General features: G+C 31.5%; 1 long non-coding RNA gene across 1 annotated transcript; it reads right to left on the reverse strand.

The window, feature by feature from the left end:
- Window positions 1–7,135: 7,135 nt before the first annotated feature.
- LOC143062154 (uncharacterized) lies at window positions 7,136–10,120 on the reverse strand. Its single transcript, XR_012974578.1, has 3 exons — window positions 9,991–10,120; window positions 9,558–9,769; window positions 7,136–7,431 (listed from the first exon to the last, which is right to left on the reverse strand). It is a non-coding gene; the product is annotated as an uncharacterized LOC143062154 (long non-coding RNA).
- Window positions 10,121–12,842: the final 2,722 nt, after the last annotated feature.

A 12,842-nucleotide genomic window follows, 5' to 3' on the forward strand; every position in this document is an offset into this window, starting at 1 on the left:
CAAGATATGAGGCCGACTTGACTGTATCTGTTATATCCTTTATCTCTAGTTCCATGGGATAGATGCGTTCAACAAAGTCACCAAATTTTGAATTATTTAGTGAAAGAACATCATCTATATAGCGGAAAGTACAGTTAAAGGATATTGCTAACTTCTTATAACCTGCAATGTAAAATCTCAACCGAATCATTCTTGATGCAGATTTTTTTGTTTTCTTTGATAAACGGCATTTCTCAGATTTCAGGTTAACTAGAAAATTGACCATTACTTTTTCTACAGGGAGCTTCAAAATATTATCCTCAAAGCTACCAAAATATAACGGATATTTCACCATATATATAGAGGTACACGTGCAGATATAAATTAAAATCAGTATTTCTGACAAAAATAACATAGTTAGATAAGCTTTTAACATGTAACTAATATCTTAAACGACGAAACTAAGCTCAGTAAAAAAATTCCTGGTAATAAAATGTATCTGGATAAATGATATCCTCGCTTTGCTAACAAATAAATGAACATTGCACATGTTTAAATTTTCCCAGCAGTCGAAACGTTTACTGCTAGGCAAAGGGAGACAACTCTTGTACCAAATCAATTCAAGTATCAGTAATTATTTATTTCTAGAAATACAAACGGGTACGGAAGGGTGATCCTAACATATTTTATAACAATCATACAAAGTACTCATAATAACAGTGGAAATCCATCAATAAATGAGTTTTCCGAGTTCACGTATGCGGTAGTTTTCAGTTTAAAAAGATGATTACAATTGAGATTTAATAATGTCATGACAATTTCTATTAAATAAAACTTATGAGTAGTAATATGCATCATTGTAAAACAACTTTAAAAAAAAAAACGGTGTTAAATGATAGAACCGCATTTTTTTTTTCGTTTAAAATTAAGAAATGTTCGGTTATTAAATCCAAACTAAGTGACAAAAAATGTCTACAGGATAGTTTTAACATAGTACTAAAACACGTTACTTTGACCAGTATTGAGACCGCAAACAACTGTTTGGGAACAAAGTTCTAACTCTACGCTGGAATATATATGTGCGTACATGGACAGTTTAGCAAATCTCAAATATTAAAATAAGTCAAAAGAACACGACAAAACCCTTAAGCCACGAATTCTATAATAATATTGCAAATATAAATGTTAAGTTTCGGACATTTAACCTGTTGTGCATTGGAATAGAGATTAGTGGTCAAATGTTTGTGTACTACATGTAGCGTGCTTTGAACCATGCAGCATCATTGGACATTAATTTCAAAACATTTTGTCATTGCAAAATACACTTTGGCCATATCAATCTTTAAATAGGGGTCATAAAACAACTATATCATCGGGGCGCCTCTATGGTCTGATGGTAAAAAACTTTCTTCTGTAATTGTCTTTGTAACTCATAAATAAAGTTTGAATCCCAGTAAAGGTTTAAAGTGGCTCTATGACAGGTTAGCCTTAAACAGCCTTTACTTGAATATATATTATTTTAGACAGTGTAATACTTTGTCGTTGTTATATTCTTATTTTAATTATAATTACAATATATGCAAGAATATGAAAGAAACGAAAGGTACATGAGGGACATTTAAACTCATAGGTCGAAAATAAACTAACAACACAAAAAAAAAAAGAAAAACCGTTACAGACAAACAATAGTACAATAAACACAACCTTTGATACCTGTGTTTTCAATTTCTTGACTTGAGCTGGCTGCTATCTAACTGTTTTACTCTGAGACACATTAGAGGCAACAGTAGTTTACCTATGTTTATATTTTTAAACAGAACTTGGGGAATTTCCAACTTCAAAATGATCTCATATCGATTGCGTCAACAACGATGTATCATGTGTCATGCGCATTATATATCAATACGTGCAAACAGAAATGGGACACAAATGGCAAATTTGAGATCTGATCTGATACTTGGTATTTAAAGATCGTTAACCGCGAAAAGAAGCTGCTAGTGAGTTGAGACACTGCAGAGCTAAAAGGTAACATTATTCTTGTTATTCTTGATGTTGATCTAGGAACTTATTTTATGTCCATTCATGCAGTCGCCGGTTCTTCCTAATAATTTATTACATGACACCAAATCTGAATAAGCACTCAGGTGCCACAATTAAGTCTTTCACTCATGTTTGACTTTAACTAAATCAGACATAAGTTAATTTTTGACTAATTGAAAAGTCTTTTAATTAAAATTACATCAAACTTTTATTTTTACGATTGTTAAGATTTTCATTCTTCTATGTTTTTTTTTTGCTTCATATATTATTAACTTTTTTCAATAAAAGGGAGACAAAAATACAACCGCGGTATTCAACACTGGCGATGCATGTATCTGGTTCTGTATCAAATGCAGTTCTACCAATAAAGGCACACCGCCGTACTTGGAGTAAAACATTGAAATAGTTATTCAAGCAATATATCTACACTTTAAGCATTATGTTAACACTTCACAGTTTCAATTAAAATACTAATTTATTCTTGTTTAAGTAAACAAAAGATAAAAATTGTCTGAATACTATTTCAGTAGGAATTTAAAAATTCTATTTTATAAGACTTAGCCTGGCAAAAAATTAAAAAAAACGACAACCAGTATGAATATGCCAAGACATACTCCAAATTTACATTTAAAAAAGAGTAGGACTATTCGGCTTTTGAATTTTGGAATATTTTTTAAAATTGTCCATAAGATAACTTTCAAAATGGTGTTAAATAGTATAAAAAAAACCTATTAAGTACATGTAGGTGGACGTAAAAAAAAAAGAAAAGTTTTTTAACATTTAAATCAACACACAAGGTTTATTCCTCTGATAGTTATTCGTATTATTTGATTTATGCGTTTAGAACCTTTGTCGACCCCAAAGTTTAATTGTCTTCAACATGTATAACACGTACGTTATGACAAGTAAGCGTTACAGACGAACGTTCGCCTAATGTGACCTAGTCAATTGATAACCTGAGCGCACCAAGAAAGGGTCTCGTCCACGTTGTTTTGAAAATAATTCTAAGAAGTATTTTTTCGGTAATTTATCAGTCAATAACGAAAAGAACAACCAAATCACATTTATGAAGATATTAAGGAGTTATCCTTCTGTTATTTGTCAGCCAATTACGAAAAGAAATTAAATCTATCATAACTATACACCCAACTATCACACTCAAGAAAATAATGGCCACACATCCCATTTGCATAGCAGATGTCCTTTTTTCCATTTTACTAATCAGTTTATTTCTAGCAGCCGAAGTTGTTGACTTGTTTACTCGCAGTTCTCTTTCAATTTTTTTGATTTCAGGTTGAAGCATTTGTCGAAGTTCTTCCTTGGTAAAGTTGCTCAAGTCTACTGCTGACAAAATTCCCGTTTTGAAACATGGACATCTACATTTACGTGTCACTGAAAAAAACAAACATTTTAAGTGGAAACAATTTATCTGTTGCTTAAGTGTGTTGTGGGAAAAAGTAAAAATACTGAACTCCGAGGAAAATTCTGAACGGAAAGACCCCAAGAAAAGGGTAAAAACAATAGCTCAAACATATAAAATAAATGGATAACAATAGTGACTTTCCTGACTAGGTAAAGACATTACTTAATGTAGAAAAAAGTGGACCAAACCTGGTTTTATAGCTAGCTAAACCTTTCGCTTTGCAGTCGCATAACTTTTCAGGAAGTAAGTTATTTAAGATTTTAAAACATATTTTGTTCTAAACCTTTTGGCGTAAAATAGAAAGTGATGAAGAAATGAAGTACCCAATCAAACTGTTTTTGAAAATGATGAAAAGATATCAAATAACCAAAAAGTACTGTTAGCTGGAGCCTGTCAGTCATTAACTCTCAAGTATTAAGCAAAGTTTAGAGTTTAGCGTTCCTGATAATGATCAATATAGAAAATTACTTCGGACTCAAAGCACTCAAACACAAACTTTTCTGTGCAACAAGATCTTTATGTAAAGTACCTTTGCTGATTTCCACAGTTATATTTGAACTTTCAGTTGCTCCCTGTGCGTTAGACACATTGCAGGAATAATTTCCAGAATCACCAAGTTTTGCATTAGAAAACATAATGGTTGCCATTCCATCGCTCATAACAGTATCCATGATTATTCTTTGGCTGTTCTTTATCCATACAACTGACGTAACTTTTGGATATCCGTCGTAAAAGCAGTACAATGAAAAGGAACTTGATTCAGGAACGATAACTGTTGTTTGATTGGTTTCTACTGTAGGATAACCTAAACAAAATGATAAATAAGTTTCATTATCATATAATGTTTGTGGAGACATTGGGATTTGGCCTTTAATTCTGCGGGAATTAAGAATTTACACCTATTGTTTATCATTGGTTGATGATTTGTTTTTCAGGCCCCGTGAAAAAATATTTTATTTGTTTCGGGATTTCTAGGACTTACTGTCAATAAATCATGTGAACTATTTTTTTTGTCATGTCAACTTTCATATAGTTTTACCACAATAGCATGCGTGCGATCTATATGTTAGGAAATGTTAGGAAATGAGCAACACGAACCTAAACAAACACCGGGGTTATCTCTGGTGCCCTCGAATTTTAGCATATCCCGCTCCATATGTAGTTTTACAATCGAGGACGGCATTGAAACACATAGTTACGTGGTCTTCTGTGACACAGATAAAGCATGACTGTCAATTCATGGTAATATCATCTAAACTTTCGAAGGGTCGAATTCAACCGTATCACATGCGCCTTGGTTTAATAGCTTCCTTAAAAGCTGAGACAATCAGTAAAACCAAGAAAACAATGGGAATATTTTATATTATATTAATATTACTTTTACTGTTGTCTGTTTTTTTAGATATCCTTTTGACGTAACTCTGTGCTTATGTATCCCATCATACTTTGAACGACAAAATTATTTTATGATGTGACTCTGTACCTATGTATCTTGTCATACTTTGAATGACAAAATTATTTTATGATGTGACTCTGTACCTATGTATCTTGTCATACTTTGAATGACAAAATTATTTTATGATGTGACTCTGTACCTATGTATCTTGTCATACTTTGAATGACAAAATTATTTTATTCATTAATATTACTTTTACTGTTAACCAACTTTTTTTGTGATATACATTTTACGTGACTCTGTACTTATGTATCACGTCATACTTTGAACCACACTATTATTTTATTTATTATTATTACTTAAACTGCTAAGTCAGTGTTTGTTATATCTATTTTGCGTGACTGTATTTATGCAGCCCGTCATACTTTGAACGACAAAATTATTTCATGTCTACCTGTGCGAATTTCAAACGCGCAATTTTACACCAGTACCCATACCCTCCTTCCTTGATGGGTGCATTTTACATAGACAAATATAATCGTATAATATAATCAAAATGAGGATGTTAATTTGATGTATGCCTTTTTGTGCTTCTTCGTTACATTTGTTGTTTTTATAGTGATTAAGATGATAACACAATGTTGACTGCTGTACCCCTATTTTTGACATTTTTACCTATTATGTCTGTTTGTTTTGTTCACGCATCGGTGACTATATAATGGAATTTGATGCGACTGTCATACAAGTGAGAGGTTTAGCTAGCTATAAAACCAGGTTCAATCCACCATTTTCTACATTTGAAAATGCCTGTACCAAGTCAGGAATATGACAATTCTTGTCCATTCGTTTTTGATGCGTTTTGTTATTTGATTTTGCCATGTGATTATGGACTTTCCGAATTGATTTTCCTCTGAGTTCAGTATTTTTGTGATTTTACTTTTTATAAAGATAAAACTATCTTAACGGTTTTGTACTCTTAATTACATTGCATTCAAAAATAAATTTACTCCAGTCATTTCTTACCGATGGCAAATGTGGAGCAGGATCTGCTAATTTAAATGGAGTACGTAAGATCATCCCCATACAGTTTTGTTGGGGGAGGGGGATACGTATTGCTTAGTCTTTGGTTTTCTATGTTGTATTTTGTATACTACTATTTGTTTGATTGTTTGTTTTATTGTTAGCTATGACATTGTCAGTTTATTTTCGCTCTATGACTTTGACTGTCCCTGTTCGTCTGGTATTTTTCTTCCCTCTTTTTTGATTACATTAAACCAATTTCAACCAAACATTTTAATCTCAAGTGGGTTCTAGCGATCGTTACTCTAATGGAAGTGAAATATTTAAGTTACGATTGCTCTATCTTGTCTATTGATCGTAAAAGTTGTTGAAATTCACAGCAAATTTTAAAATTCTTCTTTGATAGGAGATTTGATTTACATGTAACCGTTCCGGACCATATGAGTATTTTGACCATATGCTTATACTCATATGGTCAGACCATACACGTATATGAGTATTATACTCGTTTGGTTATTAACGGGCTCCGCGGACCATATGAGTATTTGGATCATATAGGTATTTTTTTCAAATTACATTATAAACGTTTTAATAATACAAAAACAGTGATGGTTACATGACAATTTGTTAATTTTATAATCCAAAAACTACGTGAAAATAAAAAATTTACGTCATCTCAATACTACTACTAACCTCCATACAGTTAAGTAAATCTTTAACTTAAATAAGGAAATGGCATTGCAATTATGATACATAAATAGGTTTTCGTATCAAGAACACAAATATGCTTTTCTTACCAAGAATTATACTAAATGAAATGTCAGTTCCTCGTTCTGTTCTAAATGTATTCTCCAAATAACACTGACATACTTTGATATTGTCACAACCAGCATAGTCAATTCTGTAAATTACAATTCCGCTATTCCACGGAATAACCATTTTTGTTTTCTGTGATTCTTTCACATTTCGATTATTCATATAATTTGTATATACTAATGGGATTGAAGACGTTTAAACACAGCTACTATTACAACACAGTTGAGTGAATATTATATCAAATAAGGAAAATTAAAAGAACAAAAATAACAAACTCTAAGGGAAATTAAAAAAGGAAAGTCATTTATAAAATGGCAAAATAAAAGCTCAAACACATCTAACGAATGGGAAGCAACAGCCATCTTACTGTCTTTGTACTGCTACCTTACCACATTTCAGAGTAGTTTTGAAATATACGTATAAGTATTTGTATGAGGAAAAAGACTAATTTTCTTACCGAGAATTATACTTAATGAAACTTCAGTTCCTCGTTCTGTTCCATATATATTCTCCACATTACACTGAAAAACTCCAATATTGTCAGGACCAGCATGGTCAATTCTATAAATAACAGTTCCGCTATTCCCGGGAATCCCCATATTTGTTATCTGTGTTGTTACGCTGTTGTCAAAACTCCAGAAAATACGACTTACTGGTAATGTTGATTCATACGAACAAGCAAGGATGACATCAGTTTTGTAGAAACCGTTTACATTACTATCGTTAAGGGTAAAAACAATTGGATTTGATCCCGTAACTGAAATGAATTGAAAATATATATCACTGTTGTTAGTAATTTTCTTTTATTATAAAAAATCATTGAAAAATGGAAAAACCGTGCAAAGATAAAATATAAAGCATATTTCGCTATTTAATTTTCTCTCTCTTCTAAACAGTAGGATAACATCTTCATTCTAAATTTCGCCAAATAAAGTGTACTCATATTACGATTTTTGTGACTATTCCTCGGAAAACGTTATGAATGTGAGTTAATTACCAATTATTTATTAACATACTATATAGTAAAATATTATTTCCATCGATCATCGCGGTGGGAAGTCGTCAAGAACACAGTATTATTTTATGTAGGGGGTTCACTCAATACACACAAATTTTTATTAGTTTTAACTTCAAGGTTAATCGAGCAAATTTATTAAATAATTGATTTTTTCTTTTTTTTTACTTAACACCGAGCTCATGAGGGTCTTATATCTGATCTTATTGCTGTGTCCACAATTATTATTCTACGTATTTCACCTGTATCGGGGTGGACAATTCCATGTTTATATCACATGACATTTCCGCGGGAAATTCTTCTATTGAGACCGTTATGAATGGATGTAAATTTGGATTAATGCATCTGTAATGTGAAATATATTGTTCTCTGTGTATATTTTTGATGAATTGATGATCACATTTTCTACAACATAGTTAGATGTCAGGTTTGTACACATTTAGTCTCTATTCTAGTCTATAATCAAAACTGAAGCCAGTTAACTGGTGAAGGGATACATGTGCTGCATAATCCCATCACATTTCAACCAACAAAAAACTATTGAATATTTTATCAGCTGACATATCTATTTTTATTTCATCTAATGTCAGTCATACCAACTGACAAAATCAGCGGAAACCGTGTATTCGCGAATTCTATCTCTTTCACCTGCTATGCCTATGGACGATTAAATTCTCTATAAGGGAGCTACCATTTGATTTTTATGGGGAGGGGAGGGGGGGGGCTAGGATGAAAAATTTTGTCCTGCATTTTTTTATACATAATTCCGAACATCCGGGTATTTGACTACAGAGTTACTTCCCTTTATATTGTTGTTACTATGAGCGGTGAAGCGACCCGCCATTGTTATTGCAAGTTTCGATACATACACAACGTTTATTGCACCTTTCTGTTAAAATGGAGAACTGACAACATGCCCAAAACATGCTGTGCAGTTGGTTTTCAAAACCGCAATATGATGTTAAAGTCTTTATCGTTCCATAAATTTCCTAAAGACAAAGAACGCTTTAATCTGTGGTTGACTGCATTGAAAAGAGACCGACCAGACGGTACACCATGGATTCCTACCAAGAACTCAGTAGTGTGTAATGCACATTTTATTTCTGGTATGTATATTTGTTTATTTTATTTATGAATTCTGAATATTGTCTTCTTTTTTTTCATACCAAGGATGAATATCAGTTATACATTTGTACATGTATGTACTTGATTATTTATATTTATTTGCTTCTGTTCATTAGTGTTCAAAGTCTCATTCACAGATATTATATCTTGTCAGACATGTGAGACAGAGTTGCTGTATTCCATATATATTTTAAATATTTAGTAAACTAAATCAAAGGTAATTATCATGATTCTCCTATATTTGTAAATTAACAGTTTTTCCTTTACAAACACCTTTTTTTCTATGTTTTTAGAATACATATATTACTTGTCAAATATTTTGTTTTTTGCTCTTGTATCAATAAAAAAAATCAAAATAGAAAACAAAATAGAATGTAGTTGTTATATTATCTATAGGATATGAATGTGCTACGAATGTTGTATAATATTTGATTCCTTTGGATTTTTGTTTGTCCCCTTGATTGATTATCCATTAAAGAGAATAAAACATCTGTTAATTACTGCAGAACTATCAAACCATTGATAAATGCAAATCCCACTCAAAAGTATTTAATAACTTACAGAACAATTCAATTTAACTAGTTTACATGTCTTTAGAATGAAACTCCATAATCACCTGTTTGTCAAGAAGACACCATAAGCCAAATAAGTATTTAAACACATAAATCATCACAGTTCACACATATTTTTTTTTATTATATTATTAAAGTCACCTAATAGCTTTCTGTTCAGAAACTACTTACATGAACACAGATAGTCATACTCTATACTACAGTGACGTGTTGCGTAGCCGTAATTTTCATTACGTTTAAGCCTGATACACTGGTCAAATGCTTTTGCATTTGGTTCACCTGGTGTCCAGTTTGTCCAAGAAGTAGGTTCACCATCCGTCCATTTATATACATATGGCGAAGTGCCATCAGATGACAATCCAAACCAAACATCATTTGTACCTCTATAAAAAAAGTAAAAAAAAAAAAATTGTTAAGTCCAGTCTTTCTTTGTATACGAGGTTTGATATTTTAAATGATACTTAAACTAAAACTTTAAAGTAGAAAACGAACTGACAATGCCATGGTAAACAAACGAGAGAGAAAAAATGACTAACAACAGTATACAAACAGACTGAACATTGAAAATATCAGTTCTAAATTAATCATATGATATTATATGTACCCCATATCTTGTATGTAATTAACACCGGCGTCATATTCCAACTTTGAAGGAAATTTAGCAAGTTCCATGCCCATATTTGTACATCTGTCTTTTGCATCAAACCACTTCTGTCTTGCATTTTTTATATAATGGAAATCTGTTCAAAGAAAAAAAAACCTCAAATTGTACTTATGTTGTACTCATTTGTGATATAACTTGATTTTATTTAATTATTATTTCTTTATAATTCGTGTATAACTTGCATGTTTACAAATATGTAAATCGGATTGGTCCGTTAGATATTTTTAAACTACATTTTTGTACTTTCGTTATCTTCATTTTGATCTTTTCATGCGCGATAGACATGCATGCGATCTAATGGTTCTTAACAAATTGAGATTTTAAACAAAAACATAATTTTTATATCTTTTGTGACGCATTTTTTAACAATTTTATAACACAAGGAAAGGGTTTGGCGGAAGCGATTTTTTTATTTATTAAAAAATAATTGTTCAGAAAACAATTGAAGGTCTTTCTACATCAATTTTCTAAATAAACGATGAGAAGCCACTTATTGTTTACTCAAAATTCATAATGACGTCCAATCATTGGTGATTTCATACTTATTCACTATATATTATATGCTATACATTTTGGCCTTAGATAAGGGATATCATTTGCTACTTCTAGTTTTAAAAAAAAACTCATTTCCGGTCTCATATTATAGTTTTATTCACACTTATTCCAAAAATATATGGTTTGTAAATACTTTTGCCTGTAATAAGGGAGATATTTAGCTATTTCTGTTTTATTGCAGATCACTTCCTATCTCAAATGTACAGTTACAATATACTTTCCCCTGAAATAAGTGCAAACATGGCTACATCTGGTTTACTCCAGGTCACTTCCAGTTGATATTTTTACTTATGTCATCCAACATTTTTCAAAAGACCATATGGTCTAATCATGTACCTAGTTTGAGTAATAATCAATTAACCTTAAATTTCAGGGACAATAACTCCTATAAGATGTAATTGGATTGTTACAGACCAAATGTATCATATCTTCAGCACAATACAGAAAACATGTTGCATTTGTTATTTAATATATATCTTTAAAAGTGACAGAGGACATAATAAAACAAGGAAAAGTCAAAATTTAGAATATGACATTGACCTTGACCTTTACTTGACCTCAATTTCATTTGAGTGAATCAAAGACCACACAACAAAATACCTTAGGTCTCTATCACTTACCATTCATGTTATATATTATGTCAAATACAGTTGGGAAATAGCTGTCATATGAAGTTTTCTTGCTTTGCTTAAAATTTGACAAAACATCCTGAGGACATAACAAGTAATTTGGTGAAATACATTTGTCGATTTCTTGTACGGTTAAGGAGGAGATGCATGAACAAAAAAAAGCTGTTTTGGGAGATAAGTCTTACAATTAAAAGTTTTCAACTAAACAGGGTGACATTTAAAAGCGCAATATCTGTTCGACATCATATGCAATATGTATAAAAGCGCAATATCTGTTCGACATCATATGCAATATGTATAATCGACATCTTACGAAGTCACTATACACCGCAAGAAAAAAAAATAAAGAACAAAAAAGAAGAAGAAATACAGAAAAGTGGAAAGAACTTAATAAGTACAAACTAATTGTTCAGAGAATAATTGAAATAGTATCATCCTCAACTTAGATGCGAAAGAATGAAATTAAAAAAACCGGTGATAGAAGATGTCATTACTGGTTTTTATAGTCCATTACTCAATACTTATCCTAGAAATATAGGATTTCTAGGTAATTTGTCTTAAACTATTAAAGAAGTTAAAATACGATTCTTCCGGTTAAAAAAAAATGTCACTTTCGGTTGACCTTTGTAAAGCTTATATGTCTACCAACCAAATACTCAAAACTTGTTGGTCACAATGAGCCATTATGATTATTTTAGCAAAGTTCATATATAGAACATCAAATGGACCTTCGACCTTGGCCTAAATTTAAAGCAAAATAGTTAAGTTTAAAGCATTTTTGATATGAATAAACCCTTTAGACTTTTAGACTCTTCGTTCTACTTCTAAGAATGTTATATTTAAATGACCAGTAGTGTTTATAATTTTTATTACAGAAAATTTTGACAGGATATGTTTTATTTCAATATTTTTGGAATACAATTGAGAATGGAAATGGGGAATTTGTCAAAGAGACAACAACACGACCAAAGAGGAGAAAACAGCCGAAGGCCACCAGTGGGTCTTCAATGTAGCGAGAAACTCCCACACCCAGAGGCAGGCTTCAACTGGCCCCTAAACAAATATGTATACCAATTCAGTGATTATATTTAAAACAAATTCTACCAAGAGTGATTTTATATCCCATTATAAAAATCACAATGGAATTTTCATCAGCCTTAACTAATCTATCTCCATTCAGCTAGTTTTCTGGATGACATTTCTTTATTTTTAACCAGTTTATTGACTTTTAATGCTGACCTGTTATCATTTTCCGAAAAAGAGAAAGGTATTTATTGTTAATTCTTAAATACCATGGTTTGGTTCTTTTTCTTCTTGATTTTTGTGATGTTAAATCCTTTTCATTGATTTTGTTTTTCAGTTTTGACTTGTGATAACAGGGACGATAACCACTTGCACAAAATCGGCAAAAGAAACAAAAAACCCATCGTAAAACCGAATATAGCAAATCAACTGTAAAAGGAAAGCTGAAGTGCAACAAAAACAAACACCAACATACATATAAACGAACTATTTGATACAAATGCGAACAACTGCCATTTTCTTGGCTTGGTACAGGATCTATCTTATAAGTTTCCATGACTGTAGTATAATATTTAGAAAAAAATA

Source organism: Mytilus galloprovincialis, chromosome 2, assembly GCF_965363235.1.
Source record: "Mytilus galloprovincialis chromosome 2, xbMytGall1.hap1.1, whole genome shotgun sequence".
In the NCBI taxonomy this organism is placed as follows: domain Eukaryota; kingdom Metazoa; phylum Mollusca; class Bivalvia; order Mytilida; family Mytilidae; genus Mytilus; species Mytilus galloprovincialis.